The sequence below is a fragment of the Giraffa tippelskirchi genome, chromosome 11 (genome assembly GCF_054371585.1).
Source record: "Giraffa tippelskirchi isolate mGirTip1 chromosome 11, T2T-mGirTip1v1.2.pri, whole genome shotgun sequence".
NCBI classification, from domain to species: domain Eukaryota; kingdom Metazoa; phylum Chordata; class Mammalia; order Artiodactyla; family Giraffidae; genus Giraffa; species Giraffa tippelskirchi.
Genome location: NC_137285.1, coordinates 48,073,316 through 48,100,052, shown reverse-complemented (window position 1 = coordinate 48,100,052; position 26,737 = coordinate 48,073,316). Strand labels below are relative to the sequence as shown.

Here is a 26,737-nt window from a genome sequence, read left to right as displayed (position 1 = left end):
CTCTATTGACTGAAAAGTTAATGCTAAACAATCTTTCCCACTTTCATGGCTTATAAAGGAACTTAAAACTAAGAACAAAATTTTGATGTTCCCTAAAAGGCTCAACAGGATGGCCACAATTTATTTCCCACCAATCCCACATTGAACTACTCTTTCCTAGACTCAGAAACTCAAGCCACATGGGCTGCTTTTTCATGTTTGTTCAATGAATGCAACATAATTTCTATGTCAAGTCATTTTACATGTGATATTCTCTCTCTCTCTAGAAAGACCTTCACAATCTTTCATCTCTATCCTACTTTCCCAATTGCACACCATTAAATCTACTGCCATGATTATATGGCACAATAATATTTTAATTAAACTCTTTATTGATGATTATAGATTCCCATACAATTCTAAGAAATAACACAGAGTTATTCTTGTAAACCTTTTACCTAGTTCCTGCCAATTAACACTTTGCATGATTACAGGATACTATCACAGCTAGAAAATTAACATGTATATAGTCCACCAACATTATTGAATTTTCACCAGTTTTATATGCAGGCACTGTGTGTATATTTTCATACCATTTTATCATGTGTAGAGTCATGTGTCTACTACCATAGCTAACATACAGAATAATTCCATCACAGTGATCTCTTGTCATACCCTTTTATAGCCACAGCCACCTTCCTTCCTCCTGGCAACTTCTAATTGCTCTCTTTCCTTTTCTCTGTCCTTTCAAGGATATAATTTCTCTGTCCTTTCAAGGATATTATACAAATGGAATGCATGTAAGCTTTTAATTTTTTTCTCTTTTTTTACTTTTTTTGGTAATATATTAAAAAAATTTTAGGCCATTTAGATTTACAGAAAAATTATGAAGATGGCTTAGAGTTCTGATGTGCCCCACACCCAGTTTTCCATTATTAACACCTTATAATTACTACAAGATATTTGTTACATTTAATGAAAAATATGATACATTATCATTAAATTTGACTTTATTCATATTTCTTAGTACTTACCTAAATATCATCTTTTCTGTACCAGAGTTGCACCCAGAATATCACATTACATTTAGTTGTCAAATCTCCTTAGGTTTCCCTTGGCTGTGACAGTTTCTCAGAATTTTTCTGTTTTTGATAAACAGAAAAATGACAGTTTTGAGGTGTGCTGTTAAGGTGTTTCGAAGAATGTCCTTCTACTGGATCTGTCTGATGTTTTTGTTCATGATCAGACTGGGATTATGGGTTTTGGGGAAGAAGACCACAACGGTAAAATGTTATTTTCATTTTCAAAGGTATAGCTTATCGTTGTTGATATCAACCTTAATCATCTGAGTAGTATTTGTTAAGTTTCTCCACTTAAAAGCGTTTTTTTCCTCCTTTTCCAAAATGGTAATATTAGGAAGAAAGTCACTATGCGTAGTCCATACTTAAGAAGTGGGAGTTACCTGCCTGCTCTTTGATGGTAAGGTGTGTACATTGATTACACAGAATTCTTCTGCAGGAGATTTGTCTTTTCTTCAACACTTATTTATTCAATCATCTACTTAATCATTATAGACTCATGGGTATTTATTCTATACTTAGATTATATTCCAATACTATTTATTTCTTTGCTTTAATTGTTCCAGCTTTGGGAGCTCATTTAATTGACTCTTGTGTCCCTTTCACATGCCCCTTCATTGGATTGTTCATTTCCTTATTTTTGTTGACTTTCTCACTTGCTGGCAATACAAGATATCTCAGGCTCATTGTTTATATTTACTTCATCAGTTCTAGAATCAGCCATTTATTGAAGGATCCCAGGCTCCTTCACAATTTCCCAGTTTCCTCAAATTCATGTCCTTTGAGTCCATTACTCCCTCCAACCCTCTCATCCTCTTCACAGCCGTTCTCATTTTGCCTTCACAGTATAGGTGTGCTGTGCTGTGTTTAGTCGCTGAGTCCTGTCCGACTCCTTGCCACCCCACGGACTGTAGTCCACCGGGCTCCTCTGTTCAGGGGATTCTCCAGGCGAGAATCCTGGAGTGAGTTGCCATGCCCTCCTCCAGGGGATCTGCCCAACGCAGGGATCGAACCCAGGTCTGTCCACACTGCAGGTGGATTCTTTACTGTCTGAGCTGTCATGGAATCCTGGTATAGGTGTACCATTGTTTTAATCAGTCAGGGGTTGAAGGATATCTGGGCTGTTTGCAATTCTTGGCTATTCATAAAGTTGCTAGGGAACATTCATCTTTTCTGGATTAAATGCCCAACAGTGCAATTTCCGGGTCATAGAGTTAATGCATGTTCAGTGTTATAAGAAAGTGGCTAAACCTTTTCTAGAGTGGCTTACCATTTTATATTCCATTTCCACCAGCAGTGTATGCGTGATCACATTCCTCTGTACCCTTGCCAGCATTTCAGATTATTTTTAAGCCATTTTGACAGACGTGTTATTTTGGTTTTATAATATTTTTTTTGTGCCGCAGAGAGGCACAAAGGAGAAAGGTATGCCTCTGAGGAACAAAGAATCGAGGGGAAGAAAAGCGCGCAGGAGAGCTGAGAGCCGCAGAGCCAGTTGGCGAGATCGCGAGACGGCAATATCGCGAGAAAGTGCTCCTGCACTGCGTAGAACCCTGCGTGGTAGCGCAATTTCGCGACAAAGCGCGCCTCCATGGTAGAAAACTTGCATGCCAGCCTGAGGGGGAGAGATGAAGGAGAGGGAAAGAGAGAGCTCGCGAGGGAGAGTGTCAAATAAGGATACTCCACTGACTGTAAGTTTTATCCTAAATTCAGAAATTTTAAATCCTGACGGGAAAAATGTGCACCATGAATAAAAGTGACTAACATCTCTTCCTCCTTCCTATCTTAGGTAAAAAGTACGTTTTCTCACAGACCCTTTGCTTGGTTCTGTGAGCTTGATAAGGTAAATGCCTTCTTATATCTTGTAGTTGTTCCTGTTTACTTTTTCCCATAGTACTGACAATGCTTTGTAATCACATCACAGGGTATTTAGTTGACGCATCCCTCTTTCTCACTAGACCCGGAAGCTTCTCAAGGGCAGAAAATGTATATGATCCGATTACCAACACTATCTCCACACTTGCTCAGGAAATTGGTATAGAGGTATTCAATAAGTACTGTTACATTAATACATAGACATACGTATTATAACTAATACATAGACATATTCTTCATTAAGGGCTTCCCTAGTGGCTCAGTGGTAAAGAATCTGTCTCCCAATGCCCGAGCCACAGGAGACCTGGGTTCGAAGATACCCAAGGTTGGGAAGATATCCTGGAGGAGGAAATGGCAACCCAGTCCAGTATTCTTGCCTGGGAAAGCCCATGGACAGAGGACCTGGCAGGCCACAGTTTGTGGGATTGCAAAGAGTCCCGGGGTCGCAAAGTGTCCTAGGATCACAGAGAGTTGAACACGACTTTGCATAAGCACAAGATTGTTTATTAATTATTGCAATTTTAATTTGAATAATTCAGTATTCTTAAAGTTATATTTATCTATTTATAACATTGTTGAGTTAGATGAATTCTAAGACTATCAACCTAAAGGACCCCAAACTAATATAAGAAGGCAAAAAGGCAGTTTGAAGACTTCCAGTTTCAATTTGGGCTCTCAGATTCTGGAGGAACCCAGAATAGTGTCCTACCAGAGAAAAATGATTAAGGGTTTTTATGGGGAAAAGGGGGGATGTTAATGCAGTCTTATACAAGTTATTTACCAAGAATTTAGGTTGTAGAGTAAAACTGTTCTGTACATATGATTGGGTTATAGAATGTATGCATTTGTTACTAGGAAAAGGTATATTTTCTTTAGTGCAGGAAAACTCCAGGTTTCAGCATTATTCTTTCCTTTTGGCAACTCAGCAACTATTCAGCAGTTTAATTTAGAGTGCTCAGCAAAAGTCTAGCATGAGCATCAAACCTGGAGGTCCTCAGGTCACTTCTCAGTCATTCCTGACATAGTTCTTTTCACAAGATTCTTGATTTCCAGTTACAGAGAAGATGTGATAAGAGATATAAAGAGATGATTTCATTTTCAAACACAATTATTGTTGATTTAGAAAAGAAATATCATTTAAAGTTATCAGTAAAGTATACAGTCACCATATGATTCCGTAAGCAAGGCTAAACATTTGTTTTTTTCTCCTTTTTAAAAGTACCCCATTGCCATCTTCATCCTCAGACATGGTCAAATTGGCTAGGATATCTCTGGTTAAGTTAGCCTGTCTTCCCAGGAGGCTTCAATCTCTAAGTATCTCTGAAAATAAGCAGTGTTTTTTTGATGTTTTTATAACCATCTAAAAATTAAGACAATGCTAGAGGCATAAAAAGGAGGCATCAAAAGGGTACTGAGTACATCCCCAGTACCCAATAAATATTTGGTTTGATGAAATCTACCGATAAGGAAAAAAACTTGTCAAAACAGAGTGATTTTGAATTTTATTAGTTATTGATCTATAGTTATAATATATTTCAGAATCCCTCTTAAATACTGAGGTCAATACAAATTAATTTCAGTGTATTTATTGAAAACAGTTTCCTGACACAAATTTATAGCCAAATTTATGACTATTGAAATAAAAATAAATTATGTGTCATGATGCAGGATAGCCAGTGCATTAAAATCTGATGTGCTTGACGTGTCCCCAATAAACGAGAATGTTATAAATCATATTCAGTATAAAATATTAATCAATGAATGGCACCTATGCATTTTTTATAGGAGAGTAAGCTAAAATTATAGTAAAAGAGCATGGGTGGTGATACAAGCATTTTCAAATTAAATACAGGATAGTCTTCAATTTTTGATATGCTCAAGCAGTTTTAAATCATTTTTGTTATATCATTGCATATTCTAGAATAAAGATTGATAGGGCATAATTTAATCTTATATGTAGAAATGACTTGAAGGAAATGAAAAATTTACTGGTTTATGTGAACAATGTAAATAGTCTAACTGAGTAATTCAGGCCAAATTGCTTCATATTTAAATAAATATCAATTTAGGTGCTTTTTTATTTCTTCTCATTTATCTTAAGAAACACTGTTGGATTCTTCCATCCCTTGTAGTCTATTATTTCTTCCTTACTTTTATTTATATAAATAGATTACTACTGGTCAGTAATCTACATCCCTAGCCTATGTTTATAAGGATACATTGGGTCCAATTGTATACAGGCAGAATTATCTGCAGCTTCCATATCACAGCCTTAAAGAAGGTTACCCTTGATGGGAAAAATTTCTACTGACTGGAAAAATTAATGGTCTACATGTCCTAAGGAAAATGTGAGAATTGAATAAAATAATTTATGTAAAACAGAATAAAATCAGTTATTAATAGTTATTAAATTATTATTATCCACCTATAAGTTATGGATGTTTTTGCACTTATAAAACATTGTTAAATAAAATTGTTAAATTGGCAACTTCAAGGAGAATATAAATGGAATGAGGCCAGAACTTCCTGTGCATTGCAAAATATGTACCCAAATTTGACTCTCTATTTCTCAATAGCCAAACAAAATAAGAAAATGCGACTATTAACATAATTTTTTGTGTCCATGAGAAAATGATGTGTGCTAAGTAGAAGGAAAAATTTTAAATGCTTATATTTTCAAGTAATTTCTCTTATAGACTTCTAATAAATGCATGGCAAGCTCTGCATCTATGTTTGTCTTTCTATCAGTATAATTTGAGGGGCAGTTTCGGAGCTTAATGAGGTAAAATCAGTTCTGTCAAAGTTAGTGACAAGGCACAGGCAGTAGAGCAGAGTGTGTAAAGGATAGTGAACTAGTTTTGAAGCCAGGTTTGGCTTCACCTATGGATCCCCATGCAAGTTACTTACCTCAAGCACATCTAAAGACTTGGACTGCCTTGAAAACTGACAATTCAGATTCATTCGGTATCCAAGAAAAATTTTAAAAATAGACTGAGGTTATTTGCATTAGTTATTTATACCATCATAGTAGCCAAGTTTTACAGAAGAGTTATCAGAACAAATTCCTCTTTATAATAGAAAAGCAAGTTTCTTATTGCTGGAAGAGTCCTCTGCAGAAATAATAGGAAACTGGGGACTTAAAGTCTGAAGATGTTAGATTTCCTAATTTGTGTAGTTGTCTTAGTAGTTAGTTTTTCACTTAAGAAAATTTGTATCCTTTATCTTTGTCAGTTAACATCTTTCCATCAACCTCAAAGGTTGGTGTCAGAATATGGATTAGCACAAAGACCTAGAACTTAAAAATTAAGTTGATTTGAAGAAATTAGAATCTGATTATTAGGGTTGATTTGAAGTAATTAGGAACGACAACAACAAAGTAGTTGAGCAAGAAAATGATACTAGAAGGCTAGGGTTGCACCCAGACCATTCTGAGCAAATACTCTATGTGTAATTTACCAGTGATGAAGGATTGTTTCAGTAAACTATTGTCATTATGTCCTAAGATTTCAGAAGGCTTATCAAACTGAGTTAAAAATAAAGTATGATCCAAAAATGGTTAACTGAACATTTCTCCTTTAGATTTTGGAGTTCATTGGCTTTAACTGGAGGAGTAGAGATGCCTGAGAATTCCCAGTAGAGACTGAAACTAAGAAGCACTAAACCAGAAATCTAGTAGGTAAGTGAAACAAGAACTAAAACTGTGGATTCTTGTGTCTTTATAGCTAAATACTAGAGGTGTTAATGTTAGAAATGTTGATGTTCAGAGGACTGCATCAACCTCATACTCTCTGAAATAGAAGTTTAGCATAAGTAAAAACATACAAGAGCTGAGAAGTTCTTTGACTTTAACAAACTTAAAGCTTTCTGAAAAAAGGAAAATAAAGCAGGTTGCAGAGTAAGGAAAATAAAATTTCAAGTATGGGATGAATAGTTAATCTCCGTTATTACAGGCATTTTCTGAATGAAGTGCACATTTGCAGCTTGATGACTTAAGAGACTAATTGCTATACATATACTCCATTCATTTTTTACTTTTTAAAAATTATCTTAATAATGGATCTCAGAAATGATTTCATATGTGGCCCCTATCTCTTCTGGTGTAGAGTTAGAAGTACTTAGGTGATATAGAATTTTTGTTGTTAAAATGTATATAGTAAGAAAAGTTACTTGCAAATTCTCTTTGAATGATACAAGTGAATACATGATGCATGACCAGTTAGGGAGATTCTGAGAGGGTATATTTGCCTAACACATCCAAGTGATTTCACTATTACCAGAGTGATTCATGATTCCACTGTATACTAAATTGGTGTAAATATACGGTGATCAAAGGGTTAACTTACTTTTGTCCTTCAAGCATGGTTTTGTTTTGGGGAAGATATTTTGCTGCACTGGAGTCAAGATAGATAAGTGGGAGAGGCTGGAAATATGCCCAGCTTCTCCAATCCCAAAGTCCTTAGGAAAATAACTTTTTTTCTTTTCTCATCCTCTTGAGGTGTTCTGCTAACAATGGTTTTTACTAAGCTTTCTTAGGAAGTAAAAGCATTTAGCAAGGATATGGATATTGGCTTCCAACTACTGTCCCCTCCCTCCCAACTACTTTTATTTCTTAATTTTTTTAGTAAAATGTGTGTGGGAGGTAAAGTTATATTGAAAAGAATAATAAGTAAAATTATTATAATTTAAAGAAAATTATTCAAGATAGTTATCAAATATTAAATTATTCAGAGCTCTGACAATTACTGTTGGCCAGGAGCAGTGAGTGAAACTGATAATTAAACATCTGAATAAGGATTGGAACAGTTTCTGCTTCCATATATAAGGAGTTTGGAAGTCACCCCTCTGTCCTAAGAATAGGTACAAATCTAAGCAGACTGAAAAATCAGTTCCTTTTTTTGTATCCATAAGAGAGGGGAGATCACAGAGCAGATTGCTGCCTCCAAGATTGGAGAAGAAGATAGGTGAATACAGGGAGTCATGGCTTACTAGAGCAGAGACATATAATCAGGAAGTACTATAGGTACCAGTGGTGGGGAAGGAAAATCTGAATTGTTATTGACAAAATTGTTGGAGGCCAGTAAGGACAAATCTGAGTATTAACAACTCTAGGGAAAACCAGTCATAGGGAGTCCCTGCTTCAGTATTGTGGGATTTACCTTCAGGAGCTCTGCCAAGCTCCCACATAACTCATCAGAAAAAAACACCCTCAGGCTTTGGGCAGGGAGAAAGGGGTAAAGGAACCCATTTTGAAATAATCCAGAGTACTCTGTTTTTGTTAACAAGGCCTCCCTTCCGATGAAGCTAGTTAAAATGAGCCTAACTTGCTGGCATATTATCAGAGACTAAGTTATCTAGGGGACAGAGAAATATTCAACTCCGATCAATAACACTGATGAACCTCTAGCTATGCTAAGGGTCAAAGAAAAAAGACAAGTTACTAATGTGAGAAGTGAGAAACATGTGACATCACTACAAATCCCAAAGACATGAAAAGTATAATAAAGGATTTATTATGAGTAATTCTCTGCCTACAAATCTAATAACAGATGAAATGCACCAATTCATAAAAAGACATAATTTCCAAAATTATATAAGAATAGATAATTCAAATATGTGTTTATCTATTAAAGAAACCGAGTTAATAAATAATCTTACAAAACAGAAAATACCAAGCCCACATGGGTTCACTGGTGAATTCTATTAAACATTTAGGAAAAAATTAAACCAAATCTCTGCAGTCTCATACAGAGGATACTTCCTAACCCATTCTGTGAGGCCAGCTTACCCTAAAAACAAAACCAAAGACAGAAAGAAAACTATAGATCAGTATCTCTCATGAAATAAATGTAAAAGTCCTCAACAAAATATTAGTGGATCAAATTCAACAATGTATACAAATAATTATACATCATGACCAAATGAGGTTTTTTACCAGGTATGCAAGGCTGGTTCAACATTCAAATAATAGTTTATGTAATCCATCACATCAGTAACCTAAAAAAGCACAAACCCCATGATCATATCAATAGATGCAGAAAAAATATTAGTAATATCCAGTGCACACTCATGATAAAAACTCTCAGTAAATTGGGAATACAAGGGGACTTCTTCATCTTGAAAAAGAATATCTACAAAAAATCATACAGGTAATATCATACTCAATGATTAGAAACTTGAATCTTTTTCACTAAGATCAGTTATAAAGCAAGGATGATTTCTCTCACCATTCCTTTTTAAAATTGTACTGGAATTACAGTAATAAACGTACTAGAGGAGAGCAAGAATTCAGAGTAAGAAAAATATCATAAATATACTGGGATAAAATATGTGCAAATCCTTTTATAAGCTTAGAGTATGGAAGATTTTTTTCAGTTATGATTTAATATCTATCATACATAAAGGGAAATATTGATAAATTTGACTATGACAATATCAAATACTTCTGCATAGCACAATGAAGGGGAAAAAAGCACTGTAGGCAAACTCTGAAAACGAGTGACAAACTAGGAAAAATTATTGTCAGTTCATCTGTGAGAAGAAGATTTAATCTTCCTAATTATGTAAATATCTTACAGATATATAAAAGATGAAAGAATGAACAAAGGAAAACAAATTTAAATATACCTTAAAAAGTAATTAAAAAAAAAATTCAACCTTGCTCAAAAGAGAAATGCAAAGTAAAAATAAAACAAGATTTTTTACTTCTCAGATTAGCAATAATCCAAAAGGATGAGAAAATAAGAAAATATTCTGTGTGCCAGGCTAAGGGGAAACAGATACTTTCATACATTGCTGGTGGGAGGACAAGTGCTATAATGCCAATAAAAGGAGTTATAGTAATATATCAAAATATTTGCCTTTATCCTATGACCAACTGATCTCACTTTCTAGAATTTATCTGGAATACATTTCTGCATAGATGAGATAATATAGCTATAAAGTAGGTAACTGAAATATTGTAACACCAGAAGAATGGAAATAACCCAAGTGTTCATCAATGTGTGCGTATGTATTAGTCACTCAGTCATGTCCAGCTCTTTGCACCCCCATGGATTGTAGCCCGCTGAGCTTCTCTGTTCATGGAATTCTCCAGGCAAGAATACTGGAGTGAGTAGCTATTCCCTTCTCCAGGTGATATTCCCTATCCAGGGCTTGAACCCCAGTCTCCTGCATTGCAGACAGATTCTTTACCATCTGAGCCACAGGGGAAGCCCATGTTCATTAATAGGGGACTAGTGATATACCACTCTAGTAAAGCAGGTAAAGAAAATAAGGAAACTTTCTATATACTGATATTAAAGAGCTCAAGATACATCATTATCAGGTGAAAAAGCAATTTTCATAGTATTGTCTATATCAAGCTTACCTTTTTCTTAAACAAAAAGGGAAAATGAGTATATATATTTATGTTTGTACAAAGCACCCCAGGGTGATGTACCCAAAAGTAATAACAATGGTTGCCTTTGATGGAATGCTGCTGCTGCTGCTGCTATGTCGCTTCAGTTGTGTCCGACTCTGTGCGACCCCATAGATGGCAGCCCACCAGGCTCCCCCGTCCCTGGGATTCTCCAGGCAAGAACACTGGAGTGGGTTGCCATGTCCTTCTCCAGTGTACGAAAGTGAAAAGTGAAAGTGAAGTCGCTCAGTCGTGTCCGACTCTCAGCGACCCCATGGACTGCAGCCTACCAGGCTCCTCCATCCATGGGGTTTTCCAGGCAAGAAGACCGGAGTAGGTTGCTATTTCCTTCTCCCTGATGGAATGAGGTGGGGTAAATTAGATTGATGGTGATTGAGTGAGTCTGAGACTTCTCATTGTTTATAATTTTGTCTTTTGGATTTTTGAACTGTGTAAATGTATGAAAAATAAATATTTAAAAGTCAGTGAGTCAAAATGGTATATTCATAACATTTTTTGTTACTGAAATACTTACAAATTCCTCACTTCACTGATGAAAAAGATTTTGAGGTTTAGAATCCTTTGAGGTTTGTATCCTTTCTCAAATCCTTGGCCAGTTTGCATGTATATTTTAGTTTTTGTTATGTAAATAATGACCCAAAGTTAGTAGAGCAGATGGCTATCAGAAGAAAATGATGTTTCAGTTGATACCAGAATGGGGGGAAGCCAAGGGAAAATACCTTCACTAAAATATTTTGTTTATGTTCACTTTGGCAATTAGGTACCAACTCATTCATATTATAGAATTATTACAAAGATCATAATTAAGGTATTTACAAATACTTCAATTTTATAAATAATATAAATTCTTCATATCCTTGCTATTAAAACTTGTGCAGATAAAATGTAGCAGCTGTTCTTTAAAAGAGAATTTGATCACTTTCAGTATATGAGTTGAAGGGAAGCATCCTTTTACAGTGATTCTATTTATTCTTTCAGAATTTACTGAATACAGATTAAGAGAAAATAGGTTAACCACAACAAAAAATGAAAGGGAAACTCTTGCTCTATTTTTGTTTCTCTTACTACTTCTGGGAGTTGAAAACACACAAATAAAGATCTAACTTCGGCAGAAAGAACAAATGAATCAAAATGAAACTCAAATCTGCTGCAGGCAAAAGAGGTGGAATGTTCTTTTTTCTATGCAGTTTTGGAGATTATAGAATTTTGAGTGTGTGATACAATGGGGTTGCTATTGGTGGCTTCTTGGGGTATTGTTTAAGTCATTCTCATTTCTCCATTTTTTTCTTTCATTTGTGGAAAACCTTTGGGAAGTAATTTGTTTCAGAATGTTAAAAGATTGTGATGAAATGAGACTTAGTTGGAAGAGGGAAAGCTTAGGATTGGCCTGGAGTTTAGCTCCAAGTAATGCTAAAGGTTCTTTTGTGTTTTTCTAAGTTGCTCAACTATTTTTATTGAAATAGGACAAATGGGGAGAAGAGAACAGAAGTTTTATGTCCAGGCATAAAAGTCATGGAGTTGTCTGAAGTTTCCCTTTTATTCATCTTCCTGGTTGGCAGTCCTTACCGTTGGGCAAAAAATAGATTTGGAATCTGCAATGGTGTCAACATTATATCCAAATTGAACATTTTATAAATAAGCTTTATAAAATCAGCTGCAAGTGAACATCCATCTGAGCATGAACTGAGATACTTTCTAGATACTATGCCATTTTATTCCTTTGGCAGTATTATCAAATATTCCATATAGATAAAGTCTACTCATTGACTATGGAAAAAACTGATTTTTTGTACTTTTGTACTTTTGATTTTTGTACTTTTGCAACTTCCTCTGAGAAGATGTCTTCCCAGAGGTGTATTCTAAATATTCTTCATTTTAGCACTTTATTTTACTATTGATTGATTGTTAGAATTAAAACACACACACACACATTTCACTAGCTTTGAAATCAGTGACCAGATTACTCATCTTTGTTTTTACATTGTCACATAGAATGATAGAACATACAAAGCAAATGATACTGAGTTTTATTCTTATTCCTCTAATTAATTCTTATGGTTCCTACACCTTGATATCTACTTATTAAAATTATACCAATCTTTAAAGGCTCATCTCAGATACAGTCTTTTGAAAGCACTGATTTTTTCTTTCCATCCCAATAATGTATTTTTTTCCTACCAATCAACAATACTGTTTCTTGTCTTACTTATGTGTCTTGTCTTACTCTTCCTAGAATTAAATTTGTATGTGTATGCTTTATCACTAAAATTATATTAAAATACTCTATTCTCTTCAAAATATCTTTTAAATACCTTCTAGGGTCTTGTTTTAAGTTTTAGAATTGTATCCTTGAGGAAAATAGACAAGTTGTTTTGCTCAGTGGAAATTATGTTTTAATTGATATAGGAAAATATAATGAATGTACTAATTAAAAAGAATGTTAGAAAATAATATTATTGGAATAAGCAAAAGTAAAACAATATAAAGGAAATAGAAGTGACAAAAGTTGTAGTTGCAAAGTAAAATAAGGTAATCAGAATAGGCTATATTGGTAAGATGCCATTTTTGTAAAGATTAGATTGGCAGTTAGGGAGTTAGCCATCTCCCTCCCTGGGGTTAGGGGAACTTGCTCCAGGCAGAGGAAACAGACAGTACAAAGGTCTTAAGACAGGATCATGGAAGACAAATCAGAGTAATAGAGGCCAGTGTAATGGGAAGGGGACCTGTTTGAAAGACTGGGGTGAGGTAGGAAATGATGTTAGGATGATTATGAGGGCCTAGATCATTAGGGTCTTTCTAAACCCTTTATCCCCTTTATGGATCACAGTCTTCTTGTGGTGAAGGGGCTTGCATAACTCAATGAAGCTATGAGCCATGCCTTGCCAAACTTCCAAGACAAACAGGTCATAGTTGAGTTCTGACAAAACGTGGTCCACTGGAGGAAGAAAAAGCAAAAAGATATGATACTGGAAGATGAGCTCCCCAGGTTGTAAGATGTCTGATATGCTACTAGGGAAGAACAGAGGACAGTTACTGATAGCTCCAGAAAGAATGAAGGGGCTGGGCCAAGCAGAAATGACACTCAGTTGTTGATGTGCCTAGTGGTGAAATCAAAGTCTGATTCTGTAAAGAACAACATTGCATAGGAAGCTGGAATGTTAGGTCCATGGAACAAGGTAAATGGGATGTGGTCAAGCAGGACATGGCAATATTGAACATCGACATCTTAGAAATTAGTGAACTAAAATGGATAGGAATAGGTGAATATAATTCAAATGACCATTATATCTACTACTGTGAGCAAGAATGCTTTAGAAGAAGTGGAATAATCCTCAGAGTCTACAAAAGCATCTGAAATGCAGTCTTGGGTGCACCCTCAAAAATGACAGAATGATCTCAGTTCATTTCCAAGGCAAACCATTCAACATCACAGTAATTCAAGTCTATGCTCCAACCACTGATACCAAACAAGTTGAAGTTGACCAGTTCTGTGAAGACCTGGGGGCTTCCCTGGTGGCTCAGATGGTAAAGAATCCACCTGCAATGTGGGAGACCTGGGTTCAATCCCTGGATTGGGAAGATTCCCTGGAGGAGGGCATGGCAACCCACTCCAGTATTCTTGCCTGGAGAATTCCCATGGATGGAGGAGCCTGGTGGGCTTCTGTCCATGGGTTTGCAAAGAGTCGGACATTACTGAGTGACTAAGCACACACACACATGAAGACCTACAACACCTTTTGGAATGAACACCACCAACAAAAAAAAGATATCTTTTCATCATAGGAGATTGGAATGCAAAAGTAGAAAGTCAAGAGATACCTGGAATAACAGGCAAGTTTGGCCTTAGAGTACAAAATGTAGCAGGGCATAGGCTAACAGAGTTTTGTCAAGAGAAAACACTGGTCATAGCAAACATCCTTTTCCAACAACACAAGAGATGACTCTAAACATGGACATCATGTGTCAATACTGAAATCAGATTGATTGTATTCTTTGTAGCTGAAGATGGAGAAACTCTACATTGTCAGTTAAAACAAGACCAGAAACTGACTGTGGCTCAGATCGTGGGTTCCTCATTGCAAAATTCAGGCTTCATTTGAAGAAAGTAGAGAAAAACACTAGCCCATTCAGGTATGACCTAAATCAAATCCCTTATGATTGTACAGTGGAGGTGACAAATAGATTCAAGGGATTAGATCTGGTAGACAGAGTGCCTGAAGAACTGTGAACGGAGGTTCGTAACATTGTGCAGGAGGCAGTGACCAAAACCATCCCAAAGAAAAAGAAATGCTATAAGGCAAAACGGTTGTTTGAGGAAGCTTTACAAATAGCTGAGGAAAGAACAGAAGCAAAAGGCAAAGGAGAAAAGGAAAAGTATATCCAACTGAATGCAGAGTTCCAGAGAATGGCAAGGGGAGATAAGAAAGCCTTCCTAAATGAATAATGCAAAGAAATAGAGGAAAACAATAGATTGGGAAAGATGAGAGATTTGTTTAGGAAAATTGGAGATATCAAGAGAACATTCCATGCAAGGATGGGCACAATAAAGGACAGAAACAATAAGGACCTAATAGAAGCAGAAGAGAATAAAATGAGGTAGCAGGAATACACAGAAGAACTATACAAGAAAGGTCTTAATAATGCAGATAACCATGATGGTGTGGTCACTCACCTAGAGCTGTACATTCTGGAGTGTGAAGTCAGGTGGGCCTTAGGAAGCATTATTATGAAGAAAGCTAGTGGAGGTGATGGAATTATAGCTGAGCTTTTTAAATCCTAAAATATAATGCTTTAAAGTTCTGTGCTCAATATATTAGCAAATTTGGAAAACTCGGCTGTGACCACAGGACTGGAAACAAGTCATTCCAATCCCAAAGAAAGGCAATGCCAAAGAATATTCAAACCACTATACAGTTGCACTTATTTCACAGCTAACAAGTTTATGCTCATGTCCTTTAAGCTAGGCTTCAGCAGTATGTGAACTGAGAACTTCCAGATGTACAGGCTGTGTTTAGAATAGGCAGAGGAACCAGAGATCAAATTGCCAACATTTGTTGGATCATAGAGAAAGCAAGGGAACTCCAGAAAAATATCTACTTCTGCTTCATTGACTACACTGAAGATTTATACCTGTGGATCACAACAAACTGTGGATAATTCTTAAATATGGGACCACCATAAACCACCATAGCTGTCTCCTGTCTCTTGTATGCAGGTCAAGAAGCAGCAGTTAAAACTGGATATAGAATACTGGACTGGTTCAAAATTGGGGAGGGAGTATGACAAGGCTGTGTATCATCACCCTGTTTATTTAACTTCTATGCAGAGTACATCAAGCAAAATAACAGGCTGGATGAATCACAAACTGGAATCAAGATTGCCAGAAGAAATACCAACAATCACAGATACGTAGATGATACCACTCTAATGGCAGAAAGTGAAGTGGAACGCATCTATTTCTGCTTTATTGACTATGCCAAAGTCTTTGACTGTGTGGATCACAATAAACTGGAAAATTCTGAAAGAGATGGGAATACCAGACCACCTGACCTGTCTCTTGAGAAACCTGTATGCAGGTCAGGAAGCAACAGTTAGAACTGGACATTGAACAACAGACTGGTTCCAAATAGGAAAAGCAGTACGTCAAGGCTGTATATTGTCACCCTGCTTATTTAACTTACATGCAGAGTACATCATGAGAAACGCTGGGCTGGAAGAAACACAAGCTGGAATCAAGATTGCCGGGAGAAATATCAATAACCTCAGATATGCTGATGACACCACCCTTATGGCAGAAAGTGAAGAAGAACTAAAGAGCCTCTTGATGAAAGTGAAAGAGGAGAGTGAAAAAGTTGACTTAAAGCTCAACATTCAGAAAACTAAGATCATGGCATCTGGTCCCATCACTTCATGGGAAATAGATGGGGAAACAGTGGAAAGAGTGTCAGACTTTATTTTTTTGGGCTCCAAAATCACTGCTGATGGTGATTGCAGCCATGAAATTCAAAGACGCTTACTGCTTGGAAGGAAGGTTATGGCCAACCTAGATAGCATGTTTAAAAGCAGAGACATTACTTTGCCAACAAAAGTCCGTCTAGTCAAGGCTATGGTTTTTCCAGTGGTCATGTATGGATGTGAGAGTTGGACGGTGAAGAAAGCTGAGCGCCGCAGAATTGATGCTTTTGAACTGTGATGTTGGAGAAGACTCTTGAGAGTCCCTTGGACTGCAAGGAGATCCAATCAATCTATCCTAAAGGAGATCAGTCCTGGGTCTTCATTGGAAAGACTGATGTTGAGCTGAAACTCCAATACTTTGGCCACCTCGTGCGAAGAGTTGACTCATTGGAAAAGACCCTAATGCTGGGTATGATTAGGGGCAGGAGGAGAAGGGGACGACAGAGGATGAGATGGTTAGATGGCATCACTGACTCGATGGACATGGGTTTGGGTAGACTCCGGGAGTTGGTGATGGACAGGGAGGCCTGGCGTGCTGCGGTTCATGGGGTCGCAAAGAGTCGGACATGACTGAGCGACTGAACTGAACTGAACTGAAGAGGAACTAAAGAGCCTCTTGATGAGGGTGAAAGAAGTTAGTGAAAATGGTGGCTTGAAACTCAGCATTCCAAAATCTAAGATCATGGCTTTGGGTCCCATCACTTCATGGCAAATAGAACGAGAAAAAGTGGAAGCAGTGTCAGATTTTATTTTATTTTCTTGGACTCCAACATCACTGTGGACAGTGACTGCAGTTCTGAAATTAAAAGAGAATTGCTCCTTGGAAGGAAAGCTATGATGAACCTAGACAGCCTATTAAAAAGCAGAGACCTCACTTTGCTGACAAAGGTGAGTATACTCAAAAGTATGTTTTTCCAGTAGTCATGTAGGGGTGTGAGAGTTGGACCGTGAAGAAGTCTGAGCGCCGAAGAATTGATATTTTCGAATTGTGGTGCTGAAGAAGATTCTTGAGAGTCCCTTGGACTACAAGGAGATCAAACCAGTCAATCCTGAAAGAAATCAATTCTGACTATTTTTTGGAGGGACTGATGCTGAATTGAAGCTCCAATATTTTGGCTACCTGATGAGAAGAGCCAACTCATTGGAAAAGACCCTGATGCTGAGAAAGATTGAAGGCAAAAGGAGAAGGGGGTGGCAGAGGATGAAATGGTTAGATAGCATCACTGACTGAATGGACAGGAATTTGTGCAAGCTCTGCAAGATATGGACAGTGGAGCCTAGCATGCTGCAGTGTGTCATGACTTAGCGACTGAAGAACAGCAACAAGCCCTTTACAAGAGTTTGTGTTTTACTTAGGTAAAATCTGCAGATATTGCAAGAATTTTAGCAGATTGGTGACATGACCTGACTGCTTTAAAAGGACAAAGTGTAATTACTGTATTGAAAATATTTATTAGGTTTGCCAAGGATAGAGCAGGGAGACTAAGAGAATATTGCAGTAGAGGGATGATATTATTAATATGTCAGAACACAGAATATTTGTAGAAGCAGGAAGTGAACATATTCCAAGGAAGTTTGCAATGGACAGATTTAGAGGCGAATATAAGCAGTTTAGTTTAAGAAATGTCAATGTGATGTGTATTAAACATTTTATATATGTGTGAGTAGCTACACATTCTTTTGCTAAGTGTTATTTATAACTAGTTATTTATTATGTAGAAGCTAGCTATATAACACATAAAAACATCACTATGTTTTCCTCTTACTTTATGTGATAGTATTCTTAGGTAATCAGAGAAGTTTATGTTCTGTCCAATTAATACTTTGAGAACTAGAGTAAATATTTTTAATTTCAGATTCTTTGATAAAGATTTTACCAAATTGTAATATATTAGGAAATAAGAAATTGAAAAAAATAACACTTTGTGGCTTATAAATTTCTGTAGATTTGTGAAAACATGGCATATTTTTCACATTGGTGGTTTTAAGGTATACCTGTCATATTAACTTTCTGGTAAAATGTCAGGTATTTTGAAAATTAGCGCAACAAATGAATCAGACACATAAAGATAATGTCTTTGCCAGCCCATAAAATATATGCAGTGCTCCTATGCCTGAATACCCCTTTATTTTTTATTTTTTTCATGATTTATCATTGAAATGTGAGTTGACAGTTTTATGTATAGGATGCAAATCTGGCTCACTGTATCAATCCATGCATATTAATATGTATGTATGGTAATTTTTGTTGCTTGTAGAGTGGCCTTTAGACACTGCTTCAATTCTGTGCAATTTAATAGATGAAGTGTTGCAATGTGCACTTTCCATGGGCTTGTTTTTATTAAACTAGTGAACTAGACTGTAGAAATTTGCTCAGTAATTGTCACTCTGTTATTATATTCCTATACTTTATCAAAAAATAAAATGTGAGATACATTATCATATATATGCATATATAATCCATTTGCCAATGTAAATGTTGCTTCTGTTTATGGAAACTCAATAACTTCATTGAAGCAAGAGAGTCATTTTGGAAGTGTAATTTTTACAAAATGAAGGCACACATTTTCATAAATTTCCAGAAATTATCTGTATTAGAGTAATTATGATCCACCAAGTGATTCTTAGCTTTCTAATATAATTTTAAAAGAAAATAAAACTTCATAAGCTCTAGTTATTCTAGCACATGTCAAATATCATTATCAGCTAGACTTGGTTATGAAGATGAAAAGCCTCCCTTTGTCTTTTTCCCTTAACTTTTCTCGATGTTGTATTTCAAAGATATAAGAGTTGGTGTTTTGCAGTCAAGAACTTATATTTGAACCCTCAATCCAAGCATTTCCTGAGTGACAGAATTGGACAAATTTTCTAAGCGTCAGCTTTTGAACTATGAATTGAAATAACAACAGTAGTTGATTCACAGATTTTAATGGTATGAATAATTGAGATAAGAGAGGTAAAATGTTTACTATTCTGTCCTACACTGAATTACCTTGTAATATTTCTATTATTATGACTCTCATCATCATCATACATGTATGACTTATATAATAATAAAGGACACCTTTTCTCTGTTTATTGACAGTAGCTCTATGCTATAAAGCACATAGATTGTATATCTGCTCAGAATTCTTACATTTAAGCGTGTTATTTCTCTTTTGTATATTCTGTAGTTACACTGATCCATTTTGATGTGTGTATAAACATGCCCAGGTTTCTTTAAACACAACAATAAAATAGTCCTCAGATCCAGATCCATTCTCCTAACCTGCATCCCCCTCCAACTGTCAACCTTCTATGTCTGCAGCAGCACCGTCCCAGGTTCTTTAAAGAGTTGCTGTGCTTGATTTCTTTATTCCCCACTTCACACTCACTTCTTCATTGTGGACTTGACCTTTATCTTTCTTTTCAAATCCATCTGAGAATTCCATGGTTTTAATAGCTAGCTATAAATACAATGGATATTTTTCCAGCTTTTTCTTGTCCTACTTTAGTGACATTAACAAAATTGGCTACTTTCACTATTTTCGATATCTCACCAAACCATCAGTGTCGCAACTTTCTGTTTTCCCTCTAGCCTGACTGTTCCTTCTTAGTTTCCTTCCCTCATCCTTTAAAGTTTTTTTTTTAATGTTCTAGTTTCTCAGGAACTCTTGATGACTTCACCAAAGTTCACATTTTAAAAAATTGTTTCAATTTTTCGGTAAATTTTTGCACAACAGTAATTTTAAAAACCAAGCAATAAAGCACCTGATTGTTCTGGCTCAAAAAGCAGAACACATGTTTGATTTCTTTCTCTCACTTTTACACTCACTACATCAGTATATCCTGTCACTTATATATTTGTATATAGTATAAAAACCCTGATGACTGTTCTCAACTTCTATGATTATTATTTCCACTGGGATACAATGTTCTTGTTTTCTATGTAGCTATAAGATAAATAAGAGGAATAAGTACAATAGTGTAATATAGTATAGTTAGATTTGTTATGTTGTGACAAGTGCTGTGGGGAAAAGTTAATCAAGGAAGGGAAGTAGGTGTGTTCTAGAAGTGGATATGTCTCCAGTTTTAAATAAGAAGTTGAATGTAGGCCACACTGAAAAGGGGACATACAAATAAACATTTGTAATGTGTGTTATTCCAAAGAAATTTGCTTAAATAATTCAAGCTGCCTGAATTTTTTATAAACAAGATAAATAACACAAGGAATTTACAAAAATTAATTCAATATAAATCATGACATGAAAACTAAATGCATATAACATGTTAAATGTGATCTTGAATGTTTTTTATAAGTTTTATTATAAAGTTTAAGACATTGTAATGGAGGTCTTTAGAGAGAAGGAATTGCTGGTATACTGTGGGTTTCCTCTAACCTCTTATGACCAGGCAGTATCTCCTCCTTATCTCAAACCAAATGAGAGTGTACTTGAAGTGAACCAAGTCTGTATTCAAGTGTGAAAAGTCTAAATGCATGAGAGCAGAGCTAATTTCCTTGGAACAAGTTCGGATATACTACTTTGAGAGACAACGGCACTACTACTGGCTGCCAAAACAGAGGTATTGTTTTTCTCTTGAGCTAGAGAAGAATACTGAACAAAGTTCCAATAGTGAGTCATTTCTAAAAGACTCTTTCCAGGAGGATTGCCAATGAGGTCCTCCAAAGACAGAAATGAGGTAGCCTCTAAAGGAAAGACTGGAAGTGTAGCATGGCCCTATAAGAGATGGGACATGAGTGATGGGGACAGAAACATCGACATGACAGAAGGAACACTGTCAATCACTTTAGAAACTTCAGGAAGCTATGCAACTATGAAGAATGTCTTACATGAGAAAGAGTTAGCTTTTCCCAACCCAAATGATACCAGTGCTGATTTACAACTTTCCAGACAGCTGAGACTTCTTACTCTTATCTCTCCTTACTTCTCTTGCTTCAACTTGGAGTGTACCCTAAAGTGTGGGGCAGGAGATCAAGACAAAGCAACTATGCATTTCTTTTCCTTTGATTGCTTATCAGCTAAAGAGAGGGAAATTATAGACTTGAAGAGAAGTTAAAGATTTGATATTAGACTGACAGGGATTTATATTAACTGAAAGGAATGAGAAATCTATAAGACTTTCCTGAGGTTTCATTTAACCTTGGGAAATAAAATCAGTCTACAGAATGCACTGCAAAGGGAAGTTATGAGGAGGAATAAAGTTTCTCCCTGATTGCATTCTATCACATCCAATTTTTCAATAAATCGAGTATGTGTAATTTTATAAATTTCATTAAGTTCTTCATTGAGTTATAATTGTTTCTGTTAGGAACTTTGTTGATTAAATTCATTTGTTCTGTATCTAAAATTAGAGATCAGTTCATTTAATAGGAACAATTTGGCAAATTATTCCTAATGATAAATTCAGGAATAATTGTGAATGACTTTGAAATGCAGAAAAAAGATCATTGAGTATTCTTTCTAGCTCATCCTTCACTGCCTTTGAGCTATATAACCACTCTACGTTGTAGATAAATGATAGCAATGGATGTAATTTTCTCCGAGGCATGTAAAATAAATCTTGTTCTGTAGAAGTACTATTGATTTCCTTCTCTCTCCCAAAGAAGTCAGTTTTCAATCTACTGAACAAATTCATTTCATCATTCCTGATTACTTAATACGTATCTGTTGATTTTCCTTTGAAGTGTTTTATAATATATTACTGATCCTGTCACTAATTAATGAGTTAAGTAAAAATCTTGACTTACGTTCATTTTCTGTATGAGGATTATGATATTATTTTTTATAGTTTATCCATATTTATTTTTGTTGTTTTAATTGAAATATAATTTATAATATATTAATTTCAAATACAAAACATAGTGATTTGTTATTTTTACTAATTATACTCCATTAAAAGTTATTACAAGATACTAGCTATTATTCCCTGTGCTATTCAATATGTCCTTGTTGCTTATCTATTTTATACATAGTAGTTTGTATCTCTTAATCCTATGCCCTACCTTGCCCCCCCTTCTCTTTCTCTATTGGTAATCACTACTTTGTTTTCTATATCTGTAAGTCTGTTAGTGTATAGCTGTTCATAGTATTCTCTTATGATTTTTTGTAGCTTTGTGGTATTGGTAGTTATTTCTCCTGTTTCAGTTTTTATTTTATTTGGTTCTCTCTTATTTTTGGTGAGCCTTCTTGGCTAGAGGTTTATCAATTTTGTTTATCTTTTCAAAAAACTAGCATCAATGATCTTTTCTCTGATTTGTTATTGTTAAGTATAATAGAAACAAAGGGCTTTCCAGGTGATGCTAAAGAATTTGTCTGCCAAGCAGAAGACGTGTGTTTAATCCCTGGATTGGGAAGATACCCTGGAGAAGGAAATGGCAACCCACTCCACTATTATTGCTTGGAAAACTCCATGGATAAAGGAGCCTGGTGGGTGACAGTCCATGGGTTGCAGAGACATGATTGAGGAACTGAGCACACACATACATAGTAAAAGCATGTATTTATTCTATTAATGGTTGGGTTTGTTTTCCCAAAATTTTATAATCTTACTGATCAAATAAGGGAGTAAGACTTACTTTTGAGTTTTGTGTAATATTAAAACAGATTTAAATTTGTTCAATTAAATTGAATAATTATTTTGTCATACTTTTTATTTCTACAGTAGTTATGTTTTGTATTATGCCAGTTCAAAGGAAATTTCTGAGATCTTTAAATAATCTAAAACCACAGTCTGATATTACCTTAAGCTACTTAATGGATACTCATTGTATATACCTAAATAATTTTTAAGTAAGATAGATTACCAGAGCCTAGTTACTGAACATCATTTTAATTCTGTATGCCTTTTTAATTTAATCTTATGTTCTGTAGAGAAGCTGCAGCTTTGGGTCATGACTGTGTAAGAGATGTATGTGACATTAAAGAGTTTTATTGTGTACATCCATGGAGCTGCTAGTAAGACAGTTCTCATTTATCCAACCCCTTGCTTTTTCTGTAAAACGGTAGTTTAATTTTGTTAAAAGTTATCTATACTAGGAGCAGTGATAACAAAGAAATGCAAGTGTGTATCTGTTTTTTGTTTATCAAGAAAAAAGTATAGGGTTTTCTTAATGCAGCAGTTTTCAGGAGTCTTAGTCTCTGAACCTTTAATACTTTTGTGTACTTCAAAGAGCTTTTGTTTATGTGTGTTAACTCTCTACATTTATTTATTGGAAATAGAAACTGACATTTTTAACACTTACTGATTCATTTGAAGATAATGATAATGAACACATTGCATTTTTAACATAAATAGCATTTTGGTATTGTTGCAAAAATTATTTTGACCTTGCAGAAGCAATGAGAGAATCACTGTGCCTAAAGTGTCCATTGCTTCCAGAGAATAAAAGGGCATAATGAAGGATAACATTTGGATTCATTCGATTTGGGGGAAAACTTGCAAAATTTCTAATTAGTGCCTTTAGCAACAATAAAAGGAGTTATTTTTCAATTTGATGCAATCCACCTAGGTAGTAGAGATTCTGTGTTGTATTAGATTAATTTTCTATGTCTTATGCTGAATTTAAAGTCTTCTTTACTACTTAAAGAAATGAGAAAGAAGACCAAGTTTTCTTCAGTTTTGAAAAAAAACTATTAAGTTCTTCACAATTGCATTATTTTCTGTGAGTCTTTAAAACTTTTCCTTGTCACTGTGATTAAATACAAAACCAACTATTGCTTTTCAGGCAACCACACTCTATCCTAATCAAGTGCCCAAATCTCGGACAGTTCCTGATTTCATCATTTCCAAAATCTACAGTAAAACTCATAAAATGTCTACTTAAAATTTTCTTTGAGATTTTCCAATCAGCTTTTGGGAAATCATATATATTCCTTTTCCTCTTTATGTAAAGGGAAAAGCTGGAAACCATTAGGTTGGTTTCATGTGTTGCTATTTTAAGAGCTGCATAGAAAACTGTCAGATCAGAAGATATGCCCAGTCTTCCCTTAGTTTATGCAGGTAAAGCATTATTAACATACATATTTTAGAGACAGTATGTGTTTTGCCAAGAATGGAGATTTGTCAATAGATTTCTTTCCGTAATATGTACTTATCCTCAGGGAAAGCCCTAATCAATTTTTATAAACAATGCTGCCATAGAGAATTTTAGTCTCTTCCCCTGATATTGTTACTTATAGAAATAAACTAACCACAACCAGGCATTATTCCAATATCATCCACAGATATTTTTATTTTACTACTTGGCTTTCTTGAACTTTGATACAAGCTATAGGCTAGAGAATGTGCTTTCAAGAAAGAAAGAAAGACAGTCTCAGATTTGTGGAAAAGTACTCTATCAGGCACTTCAAACTACAGACCCTGAGGCATTGACTTGAAGGTAGAACCTCTTAGCAGACATCACTTAGATAACTTTCAGACCATATGAGTGACCTGAATCAGAATTTCCAAGGCTCATTTTAATCCAGAAATCAGCCACCTGCAAGTGGATGCATAACCTAGGCTCCAGCAGAAAAAGAAAAACAAGCAAATAAAACCAACCCCAAACTAATTACATAGGAGTGAGTGCACTCATGAGAGAAATTGCATGTGTTTATTTATTGCAGTATTATCAGTGTTGTTTGAATGTTCCACTTTCCAAATATATATGGAAGTCCTTTTTCTTTTTTCTTAAGCTATTTGCAACTCAAAGGAACTAGTTACTCCAGTTTAGTAACTCTAACAATTTAGCATTTATTAGTTGAAATAATACATTTAAAATGATATCTGATTCTCACTGACCTCCCAGAATTCTTAAAATCTGAGTCTCTTTACTTTTTATGGAAAAATAAAAATAGATTGCATTAGCACTGTAAAAGTCTGTTATCATTTTTAACCATACATATGTGACAAATTACATAATCACAGCCACACCTGCAGTATCATATGATTCTGTGATGCTCATTGAATTGGGTGTGATAAGATGGTTTTTAATAAGAATGCTTGCTTTATTGACAACACAAGGCATACAAAGTTCTATTAGGAGAACTGACCTTACAGAGTTGAGTCTTCAAGGTGGTAAGAAAGGTAAATTTCTTATAAGCCAGGAGCCTTAGAAAATTTTGAGGATCTCTGAAAGAGAATTCATTCATTCAAATGTATAAGCACTGTAGTACAGATTTGCTGGAGTTTCTTGTGTTTGTTTTCCTATCCTCTGAATAGTGAATACATAGAGATATTTAAAATGATGATCTCAGTTGTTTTTTTTTTTTGATGGAAACATTTGAGTGGAAATGAATTTTGTGTACTTGTGAATTTATTCAGTACTCTATGGCACTTGATTAGCAAAAAAACTCTAAAGGAAGCTTGCAGAGTTGATGAAAAAATCTTACTTGATCTACATAAAACTAGGTCAAACCTAACAAGACTAGTCTATTTTTCTGTGACCAATAATAAAATGTATTTGATATCATAATGAACATAAGGTGGGAAGACTGTCAGAAAAATGAGTGTGAGTGGACAAATGGAAATTGGCAGAATTTAGTACCAGATATCTTATTTAGTGCACAGATCCTACTTATCTCTGTCTTTTTATAATCTTTGAGCTATTTTTACAACCTTGTAAATTGTAGATAACTACTAGTGGTACAAATAATTCTTGGTTATATACATGTAGATGCATTTTGATGAGTGGAGTGCAGTTGATTTCTACAAACCTTGTTGAAGAATCAAAATATTTTGTCTATTAATCACATTAATTTTAGTATTCCTGTTTGCTTATATATGTATGTGTTTTTTGGATAATCGGTTGACGAGATGTAACATCCTTCATGCTCTCTCATTAATTAATAAATTAAACTACATATTTGAAGTTTGTTCATATATTTAGATGAGAATCATGGTTTTACCTTTTTCAAGATTATGCTTTAATGTTACTGACATACATATTATTTCAGTTTGTCTTTCAAGCCCTTAGTGTCATTTTTAGTGTCATTTTTTCAACTTCTACTGTGTAACCGGTTCCATTTAAGTAGATTTACATGTCCTTTCAATTCTAAGAACCATGCCACACTGTAGGTATTAGTGTGTTCATTTTACATCTAAGATCAAGATGCTAAGTGGCAAAATTATGATTTAATCTATTTCTGATGCCTAACCATTAGTAACAGTTTGTTAACTCTTCAAAATGTTAAAAGCTCAAAAATGCAAATAATTGATACTATCACTCATCATCTATTTTGATATAATACAATTTGGTTTAGTTGTTTTGATTATCATTTGGAAAGTAAAGTATAAAAAAATATTCTAGGCAAATTCTCAGTGAGATGAAGGAAACTGGCATCTGATGTATACATTCTATTGACAACAAAAGAAACCTCTATAAATAATCCTGAGAATTGACTGCTTTATTATTGATAAACCTTTATAAAATTGGGCAACTTCCTAACTTCCA

The 26,737-nt window shown here is 35.1% G+C and overlaps 1 long non-coding RNA gene across 2 annotated transcripts in view; it reads left to right on the top strand.

Moving 5' to 3' along the window:
- The first annotated feature begins 2,340 nt into the window (after positions 1–2,340).
- Positions 2,341–26,737, top strand: part of LOC145527355 (uncharacterized) — a 47,989-nt gene continuing 23,592 nt past the window's right edge. For both annotated transcript variants that reach the window (XR_014069708.1, XR_014069707.1), the window contains exons 1-2: positions 2,341–2,749; positions 6,513–6,609. This is a non-coding gene — a long non-coding RNA (uncharacterized LOC145527355). The remainder of the gene's footprint in view (positions 2,750–6,512; positions 6,610–26,737) is intronic.